At 40.5% G+C, this 21,350-nt stretch overlaps 1 protein-coding gene across 12 annotated transcripts in view; it reads left to right on the plus strand.

Annotated features, from left to right (window-relative positions):
- Window positions 1-7,808: 7,808 nt before the first annotated feature.
- The window catches only part of LOC106608716 (adhesion G protein-coupled receptor L3), a 314,019-nt gene continuing 300,477 nt past the window's right edge, over window positions 7,809-21,350 (plus strand). For all 12 annotated transcript variants that reach the window (XM_045721692.2, XM_082977451.1, XM_082977453.1 and 9 more), the window contains exon 1: window positions 7,809-8,415. The gene's annotated coding sequence lies outside the window, so the exon portion shown is untranslated. The remainder of the gene's footprint in view (window positions 8,416-21,350) is intronic.

Raw genomic sequence — 21,350 nt, forward strand, 5'->3', positions numbered from 1 at the left:
AGTCTGCATCTGGGTCTTACCTTTGTCCTGTGTGAATTGAGATAATGTCGGACACATTTTTGCTAAATAGCTCTGAAGACAAAACCCATTTTCAATCCATTTTGCTCTGAAAACAGGACGTTCTTGTTCAGTCATGCATTTCCTGATTCCTAAACAGTTTAATGTATCAACCAATAGGAGGCCAAGACGAAAGTGGGGGAATCATTGGATGAGCTGGCAGATTTGACAAGTTCCCATTCTAGCCCAATATGTGAGATGATGGCAGTTATTTCCTCAGCAATTAGATAGGATTTCTGAAATAATAATGGCTATTATGTGCCATGATGATATAGACACGAATTAACCAAGCTGCATTAGACAATGCCAATGATGTAGATACCAATGTCAAGGTGTGCACATTCTGCACTGCGACAAGATAGTGTTAGCCCACTGAGCTAAAGCCTAGGCATTACCTCAGGGAGCTAACACACGTTTTCAGGTCTCAAGCAAGTAACCACCTCAAATTCAACAACGCTATCTACATAGTTGAGCTGCTGCCCTGATCAGTGGAACAATAATAACCAAATGCCTCCCCTATTCATAAAACATACATACAAGTGTTTAATTATGTTGCTAGCCTACATTTCAATGAGTGGGAAAGCATGATTCTAGTTCAAATTCAAGTTTTATTAATACCCACATAGATGGATGAATTAACAAATGAATGAATTAACAAATTGATAGATGAATGAATGAATGAATGAATGAATGAACAATCTTCATGTTCCCACAAGGAAACCAAAATTTAACAGGCAAAAAGGGACTGTGTCCCCACGGGCATTTGATACATTTAACTTTGAGTAACACCTCTCTCTCTCATATCAACATTTTATAAGCTTGGCACATCTGGGTCTGAAATGGAGCACATTATTCTATAAACAGGACACAGACAGAAGATCTAAACAGCACCCCGTGTCCTTTCCAAGGTGTCTGCTGAGCATAAATGATTTAGTTTTTTCACATTGCGATCACATAATGCCCCTACATTTGCATGCTCATCTGCACTTGGCCAATGCATGTCGTTTGTACTTTGGCCGCATATCCCTGGAATTGGAATTTGTGTGTGTGTCTGTGTGAGAGAGAGAGCAAGAGACGGAGAGAATTGACAATAATGCCTGAAGAGCACAAGCAGCATTGGCTCTAGATGCAGCTATATGTTGAATGATTTGAGATAATGGTAAATACCAACGGTAAACATTACGTTTTAGTACTATACAATCATTAGTGTCTATAATTTAAGGGCTCTTGTCTTTATTGATAGGCATATGTACTGAAGTTTATTGGGAAACTATTCTGCACCAAGTTGAATAGGTTTCAGGACCCCTACTTTGCCAGTAATCAGAATAGCAGAGGAGATCAGCACTTCACAATGTGAAGAACAGGCAGAAAGATAAAGAGCTGTAATCTATGTTTTGACAAATGGATGAGAGTGGGGACCCTGGTTTAACATTCCTGCCAGTGACCATTTCTTCAAGCATTGATGTTACCTGCAACATTGTGAAAGCCTGTGTTCAGTTACATTGCATTGCATATCCCCCAATATATCCATTATAATATTTATGCATGGGATTTTTTACATTTATTTTATTTACCTAGGCAAGTCAGTTAAAAACAAATTCATATTTAAAAAGACGGCCTACCCCGGCCAAACCCTAACTGAGCCCGAGTGCATGCAATTGCAGACATGCGTGTTGCAATACCCCCAAAACCCCCAATTTCATTGGAAATAAATGTAATTCTGGTGTACCAAAATGCAATGACACTGTTGGTGTGTACGAAGCATGACACTATTGCTGGGATTAAGGCGCAAACTATGACTGTCTAGTTTGGCTGACACCAGAGGGGGCTGTGCTTTTTTTTTACCGATTGGTACTCCTCTGTCTTTCTCACGGGTTCCTGTCCAGACCAGTGAGCACGGTTATGTGCACATAATAATGAGATTATTAACAGAAATAGTCAGGTTAATATAATAGTTTCTTTAAAACGTTTACATGCATTGCAAGAAGAACGATTTCCCAAATAATCATGTTTACATGAACACATCTGAAATCAGGCAACTGATGGAACTTTTGTAAAAATGCAGGAAATAGCCAATCAAAATAAACGTTCTAACACGGTGGCCATGTTATTTTTGCAAATACTATTTGATTCTGAGTTTGGACATATAACTTATATGCATGTGAAAATTATTTACAAGATGCATACTTGAAGTTTTTCCCAAACTCACTTCACTTGCGCATAAGAGGGAAGGTTGCACTACCTGGTGCTGGCACATGCGCAGATTAAATACACCACTGGAACGGCGATTTAACTGTTTACATGTCCTAATAATTCGAAAGATTGCTCAGAAAACCAGGTGTTTTAATCGCCGTAAACTTACTTCGATTATGAGTTTTCGCCGATTAAGATAAGCATACTCGGCCTTCTGCCATAATCAGTTGAATATCGAATTATTAGTGCGCATGTAAACGTACTCAGTAGTGTCACAGCTCTTCCTGGCTGTGTACCAAGTGATTTGCATCAGCCAGGCGATTGACTGTCAGCATCAAACTACAAACTGCATTGTTTTTTTCGCAAATTCTGTCGGCAATATTGACATGTTAACACTTAACCATGTTTCCAACCATTTTTATGTGAGTAAAGTAGGCTACATGTTGGTTAACAGTATACAGTAATTGTTGGTAGGCCTTCCAAATGTCAACAGAACTTTTATGCGCACTAACTCAGGCCATAAGAAAGTAGGCCTAAAGCAAGCATGAAAACATAATATTCAATTGCGCTTACTTAAAAGCCTACAATCAATTAGTAAGAAAGTAGGAACCCAACATAGTGGCTCAAAGGCCTAACAATTATGGCCCTGTACTATAAACTAGGTTCATTATCTTGATACTGATGTTAAAAATCTAAATCTAAAATAACCCTCTATAAAGAATGCAAAAACAACTGCACATTCACACATTTTACCACAATAAGTAAACAACTGAGCTTCCAGTTGTTTCAGCACTTTAAGCATTCAGTACTATTAAAGAGTCAACACTCAAGATGAAATTGCTTGTAAGCATAATGAGATTGTGTCCTACTTTATTGGGTTTCCTTCATCTCCCCATAAGGCTTAATTTTCCTAAATAGCTTTATATTTGGCATAGTTTCGCAGCGGCATGTTAAGTTTGTGCATTGAGCTTTTATGGTGCTATGTATCACTTTATGATGTTCATTTATGATAGTGTCTCAGGTGCTTAACTGTCTGTGTTGGGTAAACCCCACTGTTGGCAGCTGTATTTGGCAGGAACACACACACAATTATACATTGCCCAGTAACTCAATGGTCGTGTTTACAAGTAATAATACATTTAAATGCGCCCTTGTCTATTCACAAATTACTCAATAATGGTATCCTCCACTCAATGAAGCTCACTATTCTAAATCTAGACACTACAGCTCCATAATCACTATACCACATAACTCACTAGGGCATACACTGGTTGAATCAACGTTGTTTCCACTTCATTTCAATGAAATTACGTTGAAACAAACGTGGAATAGATGTTGAATTGACATCTGTGCCCAGTGGTAAGGCTGCAAGTGTGGCGGAGGGGGCCTGAGTTAGTAACATGAAGCAGCAGGACGCACGCCTCTCTGTCTCTCTCAATCTCTCCTTCTCCTGCAATTGGCACCCTATTTTCTATTTACTGCACAACATTTGACCAGGGCCCATAGGGCTCTGTTGCAAAGTAGTGTACTATATTGAATATGATTCCATTTGGGATGTAGCCTTATGTGCTGTGGTTTTACATGGAGACCTATACTATTAAACTGTCTCGGTCTCATTTGTTTCTCTGAAATGTGTGATGGTACAAGATCCCAGATGTGGTGACATTTCCATAAGTGGTATGACATTCACATGATTGTTTATGGAAAATGTTCTTGTGCAGGCAGTTTTCATGTATTGTTTAACGCAGTCAAGATGGCAGCAGTATATTACAGCTATAGGCTACAGTGGGGGGGAAAAGTATTTGATCCCCTGCTGATTTTGTACGTTTGCCCACTGATAAAGAAAGGATCAGTCTATAATTTTAATGATAGGTTTATTTGAACAGTGAGAGACAGAATAACAACAAAAATATCCAGAAAAACGCATGTCAAAAATTTTATAAATTGATTTGCATTTTAATGAGGGAAATAAGTATTTGACCCCTTCTCAATCAGAAAGATTTCTGGCTCCCAGGTATCTTTTATACAGGTAACGAGCTGAGATTAGGAGCACACTCTTAAAGGGAGTGCTCCTAACCGCAGTTTGTTACCTGTAAAAAAGACATCTGTCCACAGAAGCAATCAATCAATCAGATTCCAAACTCTCCACCATGGCCAAGACCAAAGAGCTCTCCAAGGATGTCAGGGACAAGATTGTAGACCTACACAAGGCTGGAATGGGCTACAAGACCATCGCCAAGCAGCTTGGTGAGAAGGTGACAACATTTGGTGCGATTATTCGCAAATGGAAGAAACACAAAAGAACTGTCAATATCCCTCTGTCTAGGGCTCCATGCAAGATCTCACCTCGTGGAGTTGCAATGATCATGAGAACGGTGAGGAATCAGCCCAGAACTACACGGGAGGATCTTGTCAATGATCTCAAGGCAGCTGGGACCATAGTCACCAAGAAAACAATTGGTAACACACTACGCCGTGAAGGACTGAAATCCTGCAGCGCCCGCAAGGTCCCCCTGCTCAAGAATACATATACATGCACATCTGAAGTTTGCCAATTAACATTTGAATGATTCAGAGGACAACTGGTGAAAGTGTTGTGGTCAGATGAGACCAAAATGGAGCTCTTTGGCATCAACTCAACTCGCCGTGTTTGGAGGAGGAATGCTGCCTATCACCCCAAGAACACCATCTCCACCGTCAAACATGGAGGTGGAAACATTATGCTTTGGGGGTGTTTTTCTGCTAAGGTGACAGGACAACTTCACCGCATCAAAGGGACGATGGACGGGGCCATGTACCGTCAAATCTTGGGTGAGAACCTCCTTCCCTCAGCCAGGGCATTGAAAATGGGTCGTGGATGGGTATTCCAGCATGACAATGACCCAAAACACACGGCCAAGGCAACAAAGGAGTGGCTCAAGGAGAAGCACATTAAGGTCCTGGAGTGGCCTAGCCAGTCTCCAGACCTTAATCCCATAGGAAATCTGTGGAGGGAGCTGAAGGTTCGAGTTGCCAAACGTCAGCCTTGAAACCTTAATGACTTGGAGAAGATCTGCAAAGAGGAGTGGGACAAAATCCCTCCTGAGATGTGTGCAAACCTGGTGGCCAACTACAAGAAACGTCTGACCTCTGATTGCCAACAAGGGTTTTGCCACCAAGTACTAAGTCATGTTTTGCAGAGGGGTCAAATACTTATTTCCCTCATTAAAATGCAAATCAATTTATAACATTTTTGACATGCGTTTTTCTGGATTTCTTTGTTGTTATTCTGTCTCTCACTGTTCAAATAAACCTACCATTAAAATTATAGACCAATCATTTCTTTGTCAGTGGGCAAACGTACAAAATCAGCAGGGGATCAAATACTTTTCCCCCCCACTGTATATACACTCTTACACGTATTTATTTGGACAGTGAAGCTAAAACTCTTAATTTGGCTCTATACTCCAGCGTTTTTTATTTTATTTGAGATCACCATTTATTTGAGGGTATTTTCATACATATCTGTTTTACTGTTTAGAAATGAATGTGCTTTATGTATCTAATCAATCCCCCATATGAAGGTGTCATAAGTATTAGGACAAATTCACTAATAGTGTATTCAGTTTAGTCAGAATTTAAGTATGTGTTACCATATACCTAGCACACAATGACTACATCAAGCTTGTGACTCTACAAATGTCTTGGATGCATTTGCAGTTTGTTTTGGTTGTGTTTCGGATTATGCACAACATAACCTGAAACACAACCAAAACAAACTGCAAATGCATCCAAGACGTAGAATAGAAATGAATGGTAAATAATGTATTGAGTAATTTTGGAGTCACTTTTATTGTAAATAAGAATAGAATATGTTTCCTTACAATTCTACATCAATCTGGATGCGACCATGATTATGGATAATCATGAATAATGATGAGTTAGAAAATTACAGATGCACAAAGATCAAGCCCCCTAAAACATGCTCCCCTATTACCAATAACAGGGGAGGTTAGCATTTTTGGGGGGTATGATCTTTGTCCCTATGTAATTTTCTCACTTATCATTATTCATAATTCATTTATGATTATCCATAATCATGGTAGCATCCACATTGTAGAAGTGTTCAGATCTGATCCAGAAACATTTTCTATTCTTATTTACAATAAAAGTGACTCTAAAATGACACAATCAATTATTCATCATTCAGTTCCTATTAGGAAAACATATTCCGAAACAAATTGCAAATACATCCAACAAGTTTGCAGAGCCACAAGCTTGATGTCATTGCGTGCTAGGAATACGGGACCAAATACTACACTTTTGTCTACTTTAATACACTATAAGTGAATTTGTCCAAATAATTATGAGAAAAAGAAAACGTATTCAAATCGGGGACTAGATACATAGAGTGCATTCATTTATAAAAGGGTAAACAGATGTATGAAAATACCCTCAAATAAAAGGTGACATTCTGTACTGTCACCTTATATGAAACATTTGATCTCAAATAAAAAATGCTGGAGTAGAGAGCCAAATTAAAAGTTTTAGCTTCACTGTCCAAATAAATACTTTAGGGGAGCGTATAGCCACACAGAAGCTAGCAACCAGGGTTTTCAACACTGGTACAGATGTAGGCTCTTAGTTTGAGCCAGACTACTACAGCAGGAAAATAATTCTGCGGCAACAAGAAATGTGAATTATTATGTGAATTATAATTAGGCTAGTGTACATTTTTTTGTAAGGGCTGATACATTTTTTCCTTAGGGCAAATCCAATGACATTTTAAAGTGGAAATTACAAACTTTTTAAACCTTGAACAAACTACAAGTTTGCATTTTCTGTTCACAAGAGTGATCAAATTAAGATCTGTACAGTAATGATATCCAGTTTTGGTCAGCGCACTAACTGCAGAAACCATTTGCATCTGGGGTGCATGGCAAGCAGTGCCGGCTAAAGATAAGGATTCATCTTTTCAAATGCAAGCCCCGTTGAAAAATGTACCACTGTCTGCACTAGTTCAAGGTGTACCAGTATACTTAATATGAATGTGCGTCACTATCAAAATCTACACATCATTGATATTCAAACATTTGTATGCAAAATAAAGAGTGCTATTGGTGATTGAATAGGAAACAATTCATAATCTGAATCTTTACATTTTCTCGATTGAAAACATTCACAGTCACACAATTTCAAGCAATCTTAAAACGGTGTATTAGCCTATAGTTTTATAAAAGGTGCAAACTAAGAATTGTACAGGCTTATACCGATCAGCAGAGGCCTACGGTGTTGCTAGCGGTTGACAATTGCCTCGTTTCCTCTTTTCCACATCCTTACCAAGCAGTTTTAGGGCGCACTTAGTCTGGTAAAGCCGTCTGTTACACATAAATATTTTCCTGACAAAATGTAATATGACTTTGACATGAGTAATTTAAGTACAATACAGGTAGAGGCGGCGTAGGTAGTTGGTTGCATTTTTATCCCATCTTTACTGCTAGGTGGAGCCCGAGTATATGTTGTGAGCGTTAATCCAGATCCGAGTTTTGCCTCTCGCCGTTCTCGCATTCTACCTTGAGTCGAGTCAAGACCGCATTTCTCTGAGGCAGTGCTCCGAATTTGGTTTGTCATGCGCCGAGAGCTCAGCTTTGGAAACAATTTCTCGAGTTCTTTGCCGTGGACCTTTTATAACAAGAGGCGAAATACATTATTTTGGATACTCTTTTTTTGTTTGTTGGTATAACATGTTACGCCTTTGAGCTTTTTCTTTAGGACATGATGTAGCCAAGCTACTGCACAAAAGAGGACGTGTGTCACTGTTGAGGGATTGACATCTAGATAGAACGGGTTCCTTGTGTAGGCTTTCTCCCGCAATATCATCAGTAGCCTATAGGCTACACGGATCATACTACAGACATTTCCAGCTCTTCTATTAACTTACCGGACTCGTGAAAGAATAGGCTATATAGCCTTAACGGAGTTATTCGAAATAATTATTGGGAATCGCGTTCTTTTCCCTCGATCATCTGAGTAGATTGAAATCTGCATGGTTCTCAGTGCGCAAGTACGATAGCCTATCCATTGGGGAAAGACAATATTCTGTGAGCAATTTTATCACTTACACTTTCAATGGGATGACTACTTGAAGGGTATAATCGTTTCACCAGTATCATCTTCTAAAACACGGTAAGAATATTCTACTAAAATGTAGACTATATGATTTTAGCTTCATCTGCATCTATATTTTGATGCGCATATGCACTTCAATTAGTCTACCTGCAGTTTCTCCTATATCCAATATTTGCGACAACTGCTGAGTGTTCAATGCAATGTGTAGGCTAGTGATGTTATAAGCTAGGCTGTATTCCCCCCCCCCCCCCCAAAAAAAAATGATGCTGGACTTAGATTTTTAAATAAACTTGTCTGCATTATTTATTGGCTATGCAGTTTGCAATGAATTGCTTTGTCAAGATATCGATACTTTCTGGTGTCAGTTTCGGTGATTAACGAGCGTCACTTAATTAAAGACAATAGGCATTTTTCATTGAGCGCGTCCGTCCTGCTCTAGCCAAACTAGAGAACCGATACTTACATTTCAAATAGTTTGGTGCATCATGGTTTATTGTGAAGGGAATGGTTGGAACTATGCTCGTGCATGGTGCGTTTCTCCATTCACTACCTTTCTTTCAGAGCATGTTGAAAGGATGCGCACCGATTTTAACATTGCTTTTGCGCAATGTGAAGTTGGATGATGAATGTATTGCAATGAATTAAGTTTGTGTTGGATACACTGCAAAACCGTTCAGGTAGTCCCGTACATGTCATGTCTGCCTGAAACAGGGGTTGTATACAATAAGATGTTCAAGGGAAAATGGATGTAGTTCATAGGCAAATTTCCCGCATTTGGAATTCTGACCATTTTTAGTGCCACCATGCAAGTTAAAGGGGAAAAACTGACGCAGTAACAGAGCAGTGGGGACACCTCTGCATCTCACCAGAAAGGAACTGTAGGCTTATGAGAAACCAGAATGGGTTACATTTATGTTGATCATCTCATTCCAAATAATGCATGTTGGGCTAATTTATATATTTATTTATCAAACATCACTTGCACAAAGAGCATAGGTTATATGTTGTGTTGCATAATGTTATAGAAATGTATTTCAACTCATGTAGTGATGGATTTTACGTTGTGATTCCTGAGGTAGGCCTATCAACAACAACTCTGAACACCTCAGCCTACCTCTGCCTTACTACCATGAAGCTTACAGGCTTCTATAGGCTCTTGTCTGGAAATTGTGGGGGTTGGACAAACACTGTAGATAAGCTTTGATTCATGCATATTAAATCTAAACTGGCAGCGGTAGCTAGGCTAACATTTTGATCAGAACTTTTCTTAACCCTCCACAGCAGTGATCTTAGTTGACTTTTGTCTCATTTCAATATATTTTGTTATTTTGTCCGCAATGCCATTTTGAATTTGAAATGGAATGGCCTAACCGGAGTGACTGGCTATTGTGCGTGTGCGACATAAAACATTCCAATTAGGATCAGAGTCGGTAACATTAATTTATTTTGAATCTGTTCCATCAGATAACAAACAGTACCTCTGATCGTTTGTGCGTTATTTCCCAGACATTCTACCCAGGGCTAGGCCTACTAGCGCGCACTCTCTTTGTCGCTGACTCTGTCTCATCATCTGTGAAGTGCTCTCAAGGCGGTGACACGTGATTACAGCAATATCGTCAATGTGGTGGGTGTACGGTAAACATGCCCACAACAAAACTAACACAGCCATCTACCTCAGACGGTGAAGACCTTGACATTCTCCCCCAAGAGGAATAACGAGAGGACAGTTGAAGCTTTCTGTCTAATTGGATGTCAACCTGTAGTTTACTTTCAATGTATCTTGTCTTTGCTTATCCAATGCCACGTCGTTCTTCATAATATTTGCTCCACAGCTGTGGACAAAGTGTCCCAACGGTGGTATGTCTGACGGATTTTACTTTTGACTATATTGAGAGATGCTGACCTTGATTTACCTCTTGTTGTGGCGCCGCCCCATTGCAGTGCATTGTGGATGTCTGGCCTAATTCATTTTAGCCAACCGCTTATGCAGTAAAGTCAACATGTCTGGAAAATTGATAATCCTGTCAGTAGCAACAGTTGCCCTGTCTGTAAACTACCTTTTATTGCCAAAAAAAAGAAAATTATGGAGTCTCATAGCACCCCAGAGCTGGTACTTCGATTCTTTATTTAACTAGGCAAGTCAGTTAAGAACAAATTCTTATTTTACAATAACGGGCTACCCCGGCCAAACTACACTGGGCCAATTGTGCACTGCCCTATGAGACTCCCAATCACGGCCGGTTGTGATACAGCCTGGGATCAAACCAGGTTCTAGTGACACTTCTAGCACAGAGATACAGTGCCTTAGACCACTGCGCCACTCGGGAGCCCTTACCTGTGTGAAAACAATCAGTGGTACCCTTTGGTCATTACTGCTTTAGGTGTTCTTAGGCTTAGTAGGTGGTTTTTCACTAAACCAAACTTTATCTATTCGTTCTGGGCTGGAATTCAATCAAACTGGTACATATAAATGAAGGAAAGGAAGCGTTTTTGGGCAGTTAGCTCCAAAATATTGATTTGATCAATCTAGGCCTAAAATAATCAAATTTGTAAGTAATTATTTAATTGGGTTTAATAAGCAGTTATTTCAATCAAAGGTGCGGTGGATGGTTATCAATGTTTAATTCTAGCCAGGTGGTCCCACCCATGTTTACAAGCCAGGCAGATAGCTACCTGCTGAGAGCCTATTGTTTTACTGAACAGCTGTTATTATATACAGGATATGCAGCTGACAAGGTCCCGCAATGATGTTGCTCGAACAACAAAGGTTTAACAAAGCCGTCATAAAACCTTCAAAGGCCTATATGCTTTGTAAGCAAAGTCATACAATTAAGGTGTAAAGATAACCAGTACTTACATCTATCTGGTGCATTGCCAAATGCTAAATACCCTTTTACTGTTTAGTATGACATTTGCTTATGAATGGTTTGTGAAGCATTCTAAAGGTCCTTATAAAGGGTTATAGTACCTTTTTATAAATGGTTTACCCCTCAGGATGGCTGTTTTCCCTCGTCTTTATTGTCTTTCCTTTGTGGTCTTGACAAAGAAGGTTTTACTGAGACGTTTCTCTAACAACTACGCAACAACTGGTTATCTCTCTTAACCCGGATGATGTGTGTGTATAGGTTGGAACGGCTCTTGCCAGCTCCTCTCGGAGGTCTTTATTCTGCATTGTCTCTCTGGACAGAGCCTCTGTGTTTTTATTACTCTCATGATGTAAGCCCTCCCCTCTATTCGCTGCCTCACATTCCCGCTAATGGCGTCAATTTATAATGATATGGGTTAATTTGGTGTCCTCAGTGAACTTAGGTTTCACCAAAACTAATCCCGACTACTTCCATATGGGCTGCCATTGCATTTCGTCCTCCGAAGCAATCTCATTTTGGGTACTGTTTTTCCGTTTTCTTTTCTTATTTTTTTTCCTTTTTCCAAATGCACTGTCTTAGTTCTCAGTGAGTGTATTTGCGTTTTCCTAAAGTCTATTTGATTAATGTGATTTGTTCTTTCAGTTTGAACATTAATACGCAGCAGGTGGAATCACATTTGCCATTACAGTATGAATCGAGACACGAGCTCTTCAATTCCCTTCATCGATTTAACTGTATAGGATATGACTTAATAGCGCCTCTGTTGTAAGTTAAGGCTTTTGCTGGAGTTAAAAAGTGCTGGCCTTGTATCGATTTGAATAGCCTACAAGGCTAGAGGCTACTAGGCTATGGAGGGTATTTAGATGTCTGTAAATTGCGGTGCTCCCTCTTTCACGGTCTCACTCTAATCTTCCTCTTGCTACAGACTAGGCCTTAATTATTTTCAGAGCTCAAATTAGTTGATAGCTTTAGGATGAGAGGTTGATTTATCTGAATATGAGTCGTCTTTGAACAAAATCAATGGACACTTCCTGTACATCACATTCAGCCCTAAGACAACATTGCTGCTTGAGGTACAGTAAGGGAAGCTATTAAGGGGGAGTGTTGAATGTTGAAGTGGTTTGATCACTAACTGGTGGAATATCACCTCAATCTATTTCCCTTTGCTTGTTTGGGTGCGGGACGTGGCTCATGTAACAGTATATGCATCTTATTGCTCAGCTACATCCACAAACTTGTTTCGGGGGTGAAATTCATATTCATCTCGGCGCCTGCATGTACGATCATCTGTTCTTCAATCAAAAGCCATTTGTTCATTGTGGCTTCTGCACCAACTGCCTTCTGTCTCCATGTACATTGTGTTTAATGAGAGAAATTAGTTTCTTTATAGAAGCCAGAAAAACAATTACAGGAAGAGAGGCGAAGCCAGCAGCACCTGGTAATTGTGTTTTTGCCCCCCTCCCTTTCAATGCTTCCCTGACAAACCAAAATAACACTTAGGTCACACCAAATGTGGAGTGGAATTTTCAGACAAATTGGTCATTGCCAAAATTGGTGTTGGAATAGATTTTTGGGTTGCTGGATGGCATGAGGGGGTAAATGTATGATTGACGACTTGGGCTTGTCAAAATTGGCCTTGGATCCCTACAGATTGCCGTATGCAGCTGGCGGTTGCATTGTTAGACATTTGTGATTCTACCTAGAATAAAGGCTTTAGAAATGCTAGCGTAGCATCAATCATATTGCCTGACAACTCAATGAGTTCTTCTGCTGCTCTATCGTTCGTTACATACTTTAGTCTGAGACTGACATTGTTGAAGTTGTTTGTGGTGATGTCAAAATGAGGGGTGTTGTACAAAACAAAGTCATCAGCGATGGGATCATCTCTAACCAATCAGAGTATCAAAACCAATGACACATTTTTGCAATGCTGTTTGACCTACGTGTGTCCTGGCTCTGGCCCAACCCATTGGTTTCTGGGACCAATCAGAACGGTTAGAATGTTTGTGTTTACAGAAATCGTCGGAGGTACTCAGATCTAGACTCGTTGCGGAGAAGAAACTAACATACGGGGCGTTTGGCTGGAGCAAGGAGTTTGGGTAGCCAGGCAATCAATCATGTCCTTTATGGGCTAAATCCTTGCATACAACCAGGTAGAATGACAGATGCCAAGGAAACAACAGTTAGGCTACATGCCCTGACTCTCTTACAGGCACGCACGCGCACACACACACACTCATGTAAGCCAAAAAGGCCCCTGCTGCCAGTGTGAGGGCCTTGGCTCTCTAGGGTCTCCAGGACAGGAGTGATCATGCTGTTAAGGTGAGACAAGCCGGTCTGCCAGGACTCGTCTGTGGCAGGAATGTGACAGAAGAAGAAAAGAGTGGCAGAAAAGAACCATGGCCGTGGAAAGTAAAGGTCCTTTGAGGCACGTCTCCCTCAACACTTTCAGTGTCCTGGGCTACAAAGAGCTCGGACAGAAAGGTTGGGGTGAAAAGCTTTCACAAACTGTCAACAAAAGGAAAGTCCGGTAGAAAATGAGGCTGTATTGAGGTGTCCAGAGCATTGTGGTGGATCCTTCCTCGATTGACATGTTTGAAAGATAGGGTCGTGCAATTGGATGCGTGATGCTGCAGCTCGGAAAAAGGGATGACCTCGAAGTGTTTGAGTGTTTTTAAAATAAAAAGGCCTAGAGGAAACACCATGGACACGATACAGAACATAAGAGCCATTAAGGCCAAGGTTTGCTTTCAGGAAGTGACAAAAGGCATATTTGAGTCCCGTTGCCGCGGCTCTATATATCGAAGGCGGGCGATTGCAGGGTTAGAGTAGTGAGATGACAGGGGTTATTGCGGTACAAGTTAAGTGCTTCTGCATCAGCGTTTGGCTACGCACAAAAGATGGAACTGGAAAGGTTTTGAGCTCTTAAGGGTTTTTGAGTGGTTTAAAACACAAGCACACACAGACAGACACACACATTTGGTGCCCTATGAGTCACGTAGTGTTTTAATTTTTTTATTTTCTATTGTCAGACCGAGGAGAATGATGCTGTGAGTGTGATAGAAGACACACATTCATCCCACCATCCCTCTCATTCGCTAACCAATCCATTATCCTCGAATAACCCCTTTCTTCTCCCTTATGACAGGGAGTATCAAATTAATTCCAGCTCCTTTCTCTTTGCTGAGTTTGCCCCCAAATGCAGTTGGGAAGAGGGTACGAGGGTAGGGTCTAGGGCTGGCACAATTTACTGTGTAACGATGGTTATGGTTGAAGACGTCATGAAAATAAAATCAGTTTCTGTGGTAACATGGAATCTTAACAACGTGATGAAACTTTGTTTCTCCTTGCTGAAACAAGCAAGGTTTTCGGTTGCCTAAGCAACGCCCCCCTCCCTGCAGCAGCACACATAGAACTAGAATGACTGGAAATGTGCTTGGAACATCTAACCCTGTCAATTTGACTGGTAAACTTATGGGTACACTCACAGTGGCTGCCTGGTATAGCGATGCAATAATTTCCATAGTAATGTAGAATGTTCATTCAAATTGTTAATTGATGTAGCTCATGCAATGGAATATCTTTTTTGTAGTTTCAGTTGACTTGATCAACAAATCACAGCACCTATTGGTGTACACTTCATGCTTTTACTTACTACTTTGCTCCAATGGGTACACTTGCAATGGCCGACAGTCCACTATTATGCCATCATTGATTTGAATCTGGACGCCCATTCTATTCATTCTATTTCTATGGCAGTCAGGCGGAGAGGAGAGAATTTGCGTCTTAAAATTAGAACGATAATTAACGGTGACTGCGGTCATTTGGCTGGCCAATAACTGTCATCCAAAATTACGCGACCATCACAGCCCTAGTAGGGGCCGATGATCGACCGCTTTTAGGCGGGATGGAGTTGTGTGGGATTTCATGCCCATAAGTTTGCAGTGTTTTAAAAGAGCAGCTTATGAATTGTCATAGTCATGGAATTGTCATAGCTGCTTCCAATTGGCTTGTCAATCAGACAATGCACTGGAAACTTATGGGTTGAGTCAGAGGCAGAGAGAAAAGTAGGGAATGTGACCATCATGGAACATAAAATCACTCTAAATCAACTTGGCCCCCGGTGATTAGATGACTCCTACAATGAAACCCGTTATGCTGTTGCGGTCCATCCAATAAAGACGGGAAACGATACACATAAATATAGGCCGTTGACCATCTTTCCCGAGTTCCGGTGCCACGTCACATTAATTCAAGTAATTTATGCATTCAATTTGAATAAAAGCCTACGAGGGTGGCATGTCAGTGAGGGCAGAGCTCGACCCGTGTGGCGTGCGCTTGGCCCCAGCATGACCAATTACGTATTTTTTCCCCCCCACCCAGTCAAATTTCTTTGCTCGTTGACTTTCCCTGAGCCTGCAGTTTTTCAATAATCTGCTACCTCCCTTCCACCTTCAATTTGCCAGTTAGTTAACTTGTCCCTGGGGGGGGGTCAAAACAGTTAGGCTGAGCAGTGTTACAATTTACAACTCTCAAACCTCACACCAGATATCTCCGACTCTGAATGTGATGTATTTGCTTTGTAGTTTTGAGTGCCGCCGAGTTCACAAATGGACATGCGTCCTTAATCACTTCAGATGTAAAGGAAATACAATTCAGAACTGTCGTCCTCTATTTAATTGTTGTTCATAGGCCTACTGTAACTGTCACAATAGCAGATGGATTTATAGAATAGGGATAGAAGCTTGATGTGATGAGTGTTGTAGATTGATTGAGTGTGACCTTTTACCTACAGTAGTGTCATAGAATAGCCCTCCTTTTGATTTAAATAGGGTGACCTTTTAGGGTTTCTATTGATGTAAACTATATATACTTATATATATGTGGACACCCCTTCAAATTAGTTGATTAGGCTATTTCAGCCACAGCCGTTACTGACAGGTGTATAAAATTGAGCACACAGCCATCCATTCTCCGTAGACAAACATTGGAAGTAGAATGGCCTTACTAAAGAGCTCAGTGACTTTAAACGTGGCACCGTCATAGGATTCAACCTTTCCAACAAGTCATTTTGTAACATTTCTGGTTGCTGAAGCAGGTAGTGTGTAAAAATAAATAAATAATAATATAGAAAAAATGTGTCCTCGGTTGCAACACTCACTATTGGGTTCCAAACTGCCTCTTTAAGCAATGTCGACACAAGAACTGTTCGTCAGGACCTTCATGAAATTGGTTTCCATGAACGAGCAGCCGCACACAAGCCTAAGAACACCATGTGCAATGCCAAGCGTCGTCAGCTGGAGGGGTGTAAAGCTCGCTGCCATTGGACTCTGGAGCAGTGGGAATGCCTTCTCTGGAGTGATGAATCACGCTTCACCATCTGGCAGTCTGACGGACGAATCTGGGTTTGGCGGATGCCAGGAGAACACTACCTGCACCAATGCATTGTGCCAACTGTAAAGTTTGGTGGGGAGGAATAATGGTCTGGGGCTGTTTTTCATGTTTCGGGCTAGGCCCCTTAGTTCCAGTTAAGTAGGAACTTAACGCTACAGCATACAATGACTTTCTAGACAATTCTGTGCTTCCGACTTTGTGGCAACAGTTTGTGGAATGTCTTTTCCTGTTTCAGCATGACAATGCCCCCGTGCACAAAGCGAGGTCCATACAGAAATGGTTTGTCGATCGGTGTGGAAGAACTTGACTGGCCTGCTCAGAGCCATGAAATCAACCCCATTGAACACCTTTGGGATGAATTGAAACGCCGACTGCGAGCCAGGCCTAATCGCCCAACATCAACCTCACTAATGCTCTTGTGGCTGAATGGAAGCAACATTAGTGGAAAGCCTTCCCAGAAGAGTGGAGGCTGTTATAGAAGCAAAGGGCGGACCAACTCCGTATCAATGCCCATGATTTTGGAATGAGATGTTCGAAGAGCAGATGTCCACATACTTTTGGTCATGTAGTGTATCCTGGAATAAGTAAATTCATCTGAAGTGATGGTGTCATTCAGAGTAATCAAATGTTAGTTACGAAGGTGTAAAACCCACTAGAAGGACTAGTACATGGGCAACTTCTTTTCTCACCGGTTATGTTTATTGTATGGTATTATTGAACAATGTGTATAACTGTTATATATGTAAGGAGTTATGTGATATACACAATTATATTCAGTTACTATATTAAAGTAACTTTCCAATTCCATTGGTTTATTAAAATCAGTCCACTTCGATTCACCTAGTCCTCCCACAACAGGAATGAATCAAATCAGAAGTTTTAAGTTTGGTAGTTATATCTCTGTATGTGCGACCTGACCTGACGTGTGAAAAAGATTGATGTGAAATAATTTATATGCTGGCTGTAATTCCTGAAATGTCGATTTAGCATTTGAAGGAATCCTAGCTTCTCTTATGATCCTCCTGGTGTTAAAAGGCACCCAGAAGCTATTAAACTGACATAGTCCAACGAAGCCCCAGTACATCAACCTCTTTACTACTGTGTAAAGTGTGATCCATTTGTCTATATGTATTTTACAATGTGACACGTTTTCTAAGGAGAAGATTGATATTGAAGCTTTGCTAGGTTTGGAGTTTTTTTCCTTAACTAGATGTGGTGGGGACTCAAACAAAACAGGGCTTTTTCTGCTAAATGGAGGGACTTGGGTTAATTTATGGCCTGTTTGGAAGGCAAGTTTGGGTCTGAATCCGTAATGAGCAAGTGCACCTGCAGTCGCATACAAATGAATGACGATGACAGTTCGTATTTATGCCTCCCAAACCATGGAGACCTCCTGATCTGACCACTAATTGCCGATCAAAAAGGCTTTAGTTGCATCACCATATCATAAATATCAATGTATAGTTCCTGTACTGTACAATGGTGGACAATGCCAAATGTGTCACATGCCTAAGGAATACAGATGCCACCCATCAAGTTATCGCAAAGGTGTTCAAATGATACATGTCTTAATTGCGTCCCAAATGGCACCCTACACCTTGGGTTTCCAACCACACCTGCACATTGTTTTATTTTGAAATACATGTTTTATCTGTAAAAAAATGGCACCCTTTTGACTAGGGCCCATAGGGTTCTGCACCATGGTGTAGCTGGAGGACAGCTGGCTACTGTTCTCCTCGGTATATTGACCTTAGTACAAAACCTAGGAGGCTCATGGTTCTCACCCCCTTCCACAGACTTCCACAGTAATTATGACAACTTCCAGAGGACGTCCTCAAACCTATCAGAGCTCTTGCAGCATGAACTGACATGTTGTGTCCACCCAATCAAAAGATCAGAGAATTAATCTAGTACTGAAAGCATAAACTACAGCTAGCTAGCAGTGCAGTGCATAACATGTGGTGAGTAGTTGAATCAAAGGGAGAGAAAGATAATAGTTTTGAATAAATTCATTTCAGAGAGTGAGAGGGAGAACACCCGAGGCTTAGCTAAGGTCAACCACTGTTCAACAGAGCTTAGAATATCAGAATCATGTAGCTCTGACAGAGAGTGAGTGCCATATTTGGTTGTATTTTTTATTTATTATTATTTTTTATTTTTTTACATTCAGTTAGCTTGTGAATGCAGCTAGATATTTTAGCCTACTCAAACACCCAGCTCAAACAGAGAGGGATGGTATATTAGCGATCTGGTTATGGCTATCCAACACTGGAACTCTCAAGTCAAGGTAAGCTTTTGGTTTTATTAATGTATTGCCACCGGGGCCCGCTGGTGTAACTGCTTTCTGACTACGCTGTGCTACATGATTGTAGCGGATTTACTTACGCGTTAGTCAACTAGAACTAATAGAACTATGACAGGACAACGATGTAGGCGGTCATGATATGAAGGTTTGGCTTGGTAAGGTTTTTTTTCTCAGTTGAAGTCGGAAGCTTACATACACCTTAGCCAAATACATTTAAACTCAGTTTTTCACAATTCCTGACATTTAATCCTAGTAAACATTCCCTGTTTTAGGTCAGTTAGGATCACCACTTTATTTTAAGAATGTGAAATGTCAGAATAATAGTAGAGAATGACTTATTTCATCTTTTATTTCTTCCATCACATTCCCAGTGAGTTATAGAAGTTTACATTACACTCAATTAGTATTTGGTAGCATTGCCTTTAAATTGTTTTAACTTGAGTCAAATGTTTCGGGTAAACATACCTGAATTTGGCCAATAGATTCTCTAATTTGCAACTGTTGGATTAAGGATTACACCCTAGATCAGATACATGCAGGCAAGAGTGTGCAAAGGTGGTATAGAATGTGTCTGTCACCTTAATTACTCAATTCTCTTGACCTTTGCACCTACTTTGTAAACTTTCATTAATAGGCTAGGTTGTAGCAACCTCATGATGGGTACATGGAAAATTTGAGTATCATGTAGTAGACTAAACCTGTAGATGTGACATTTAGCTGGAATATGAATGATAGCCATCCAATATGCTGTAATAGAAATAAGGCCATGCTCATAAAAAAACTGTCTTAAATGGCACTGACTGCCAATGATTCACATCCCTTGACTTTTTTCACATTTTGTTGCTACAGCCTGAGTTTTAAAGTGTATTACATGTAGATGTTTTTGTCTCTGGTCTACACACAATAGCCCATAATGTCAGTGGATTTAATAGTTTTTATATATATATATCTTTAGAAATGAATACATTTAAAGTCGAAATGTCTTGAGTCAAGTATTCAACCTCTGTTATGACAAGCCTAAAGTTCAGGAGTAAGAACGTGCTCAACAAGTCTCATAATAAATTGCATGGATTCACTGTGTGCAATAATAGGGGTTACCATATATATTTTTTTAATGACTACATCATCTCTGTACCCCACACATACATATATCTTTATGGTCATTCAGTATAGCATTGATATTCAAACACAGATTAAACCACAAAGACCAGGGATGTTTTCCAATTCCTTGGAAAGAAGGGCACCTGTTGGTAGATGGGGTAAGACGAAAAGCAGACATTGAATATCCCTTTGAGCATGGTGAAGTTATTAATTACACTTTGGATGGTGTATCAAATAACCAGTCACTACAAAGATAGAGGCATCCTTAACTCAGTTGCCGGAGAGGAAGGAAACCGCTCAGAGATTTCACCATGAGACCAATGGTGACTTGAAAACAGTTACATGACTGTGATAAGAAATAACTGAGGATGGATCAACAACATTGTAGTTACGCCACAATACCAACTTAATTGATATAGTGAAAAGGAAGCGTGTATAGAATAAAAAATATTCCAAAACATGCATCCTGTTTGCAACAAGGCACTAAAGTAAAACTGCAAAAAATGTGTCAAATAAATAAACTTTATGTACTGAATACAAAGCCTTATGTTTGGTGCAATTCCAACATTACGTTGAGTACCACGCTTCATATTTTCAAATAGGTGAATGATATTCCGCATGCTTGCTACACTGAACAAAAATATTAACGCGACATGTAAAGTGTAACATATTTTTCTCAAATTTAGTGCACAAATTAGTTTACATGCCTGATAGTGAACATTTCTCCTTTGCCAAGATAATCCATCCACCTGAAAGTTGTGGCATGTCAAGCAGCTGATTAAACAGCATGATCATTACACAGGTGCACCTTGTGCTGGGGACAATAGCAAGACACTCTAAAATGTGCAGTTCTGTCACCCAACACAATTCCACAGATGTCTCAAGATTTGTGGGAGCGTGCAATTGGCATGGTCACTGTTGCCAGAGAATTGAATGTTCATTTCTCTACAGTATGCCGCCTCCAACGTTGTTTTAGGGAATTTGGCAGTACGTCCAACCGGCCTAAACCACAGACCACGTTTATGGTATTGTGTGGGTGAGCGGTTTGCTGATGTCAACGTTGTGAACAGCGTGCTCCATGGTAGTAGTTTGGTTATGGTATGGGCAGGTGTAAGCTATGGATAATTACATTTTAACGATGGCAATTATGAATGCCCAGAGATACCGTGACGAGATCCCAATGCCCATTATCGTGACATTCATCCGCTGCCATCACCTCATGTTTCAGCGTAATGTGCAGCCCCATGTCGCAATGATCTGTACACAATTCGTGGAAGCTGAAAATGCCCCAGTTCTTTCATGGCTTGCATACTCACCAGACATCT

This window comes from Salmo salar, chromosome 07 (assembly GCF_965601325.2).
Source record: "Salmo salar chromosome 07, fSalSal1, whole genome shotgun sequence".
Taxonomy (NCBI): domain Eukaryota; kingdom Metazoa; phylum Chordata; class Actinopteri; order Salmoniformes; family Salmonidae; genus Salmo; species Salmo salar.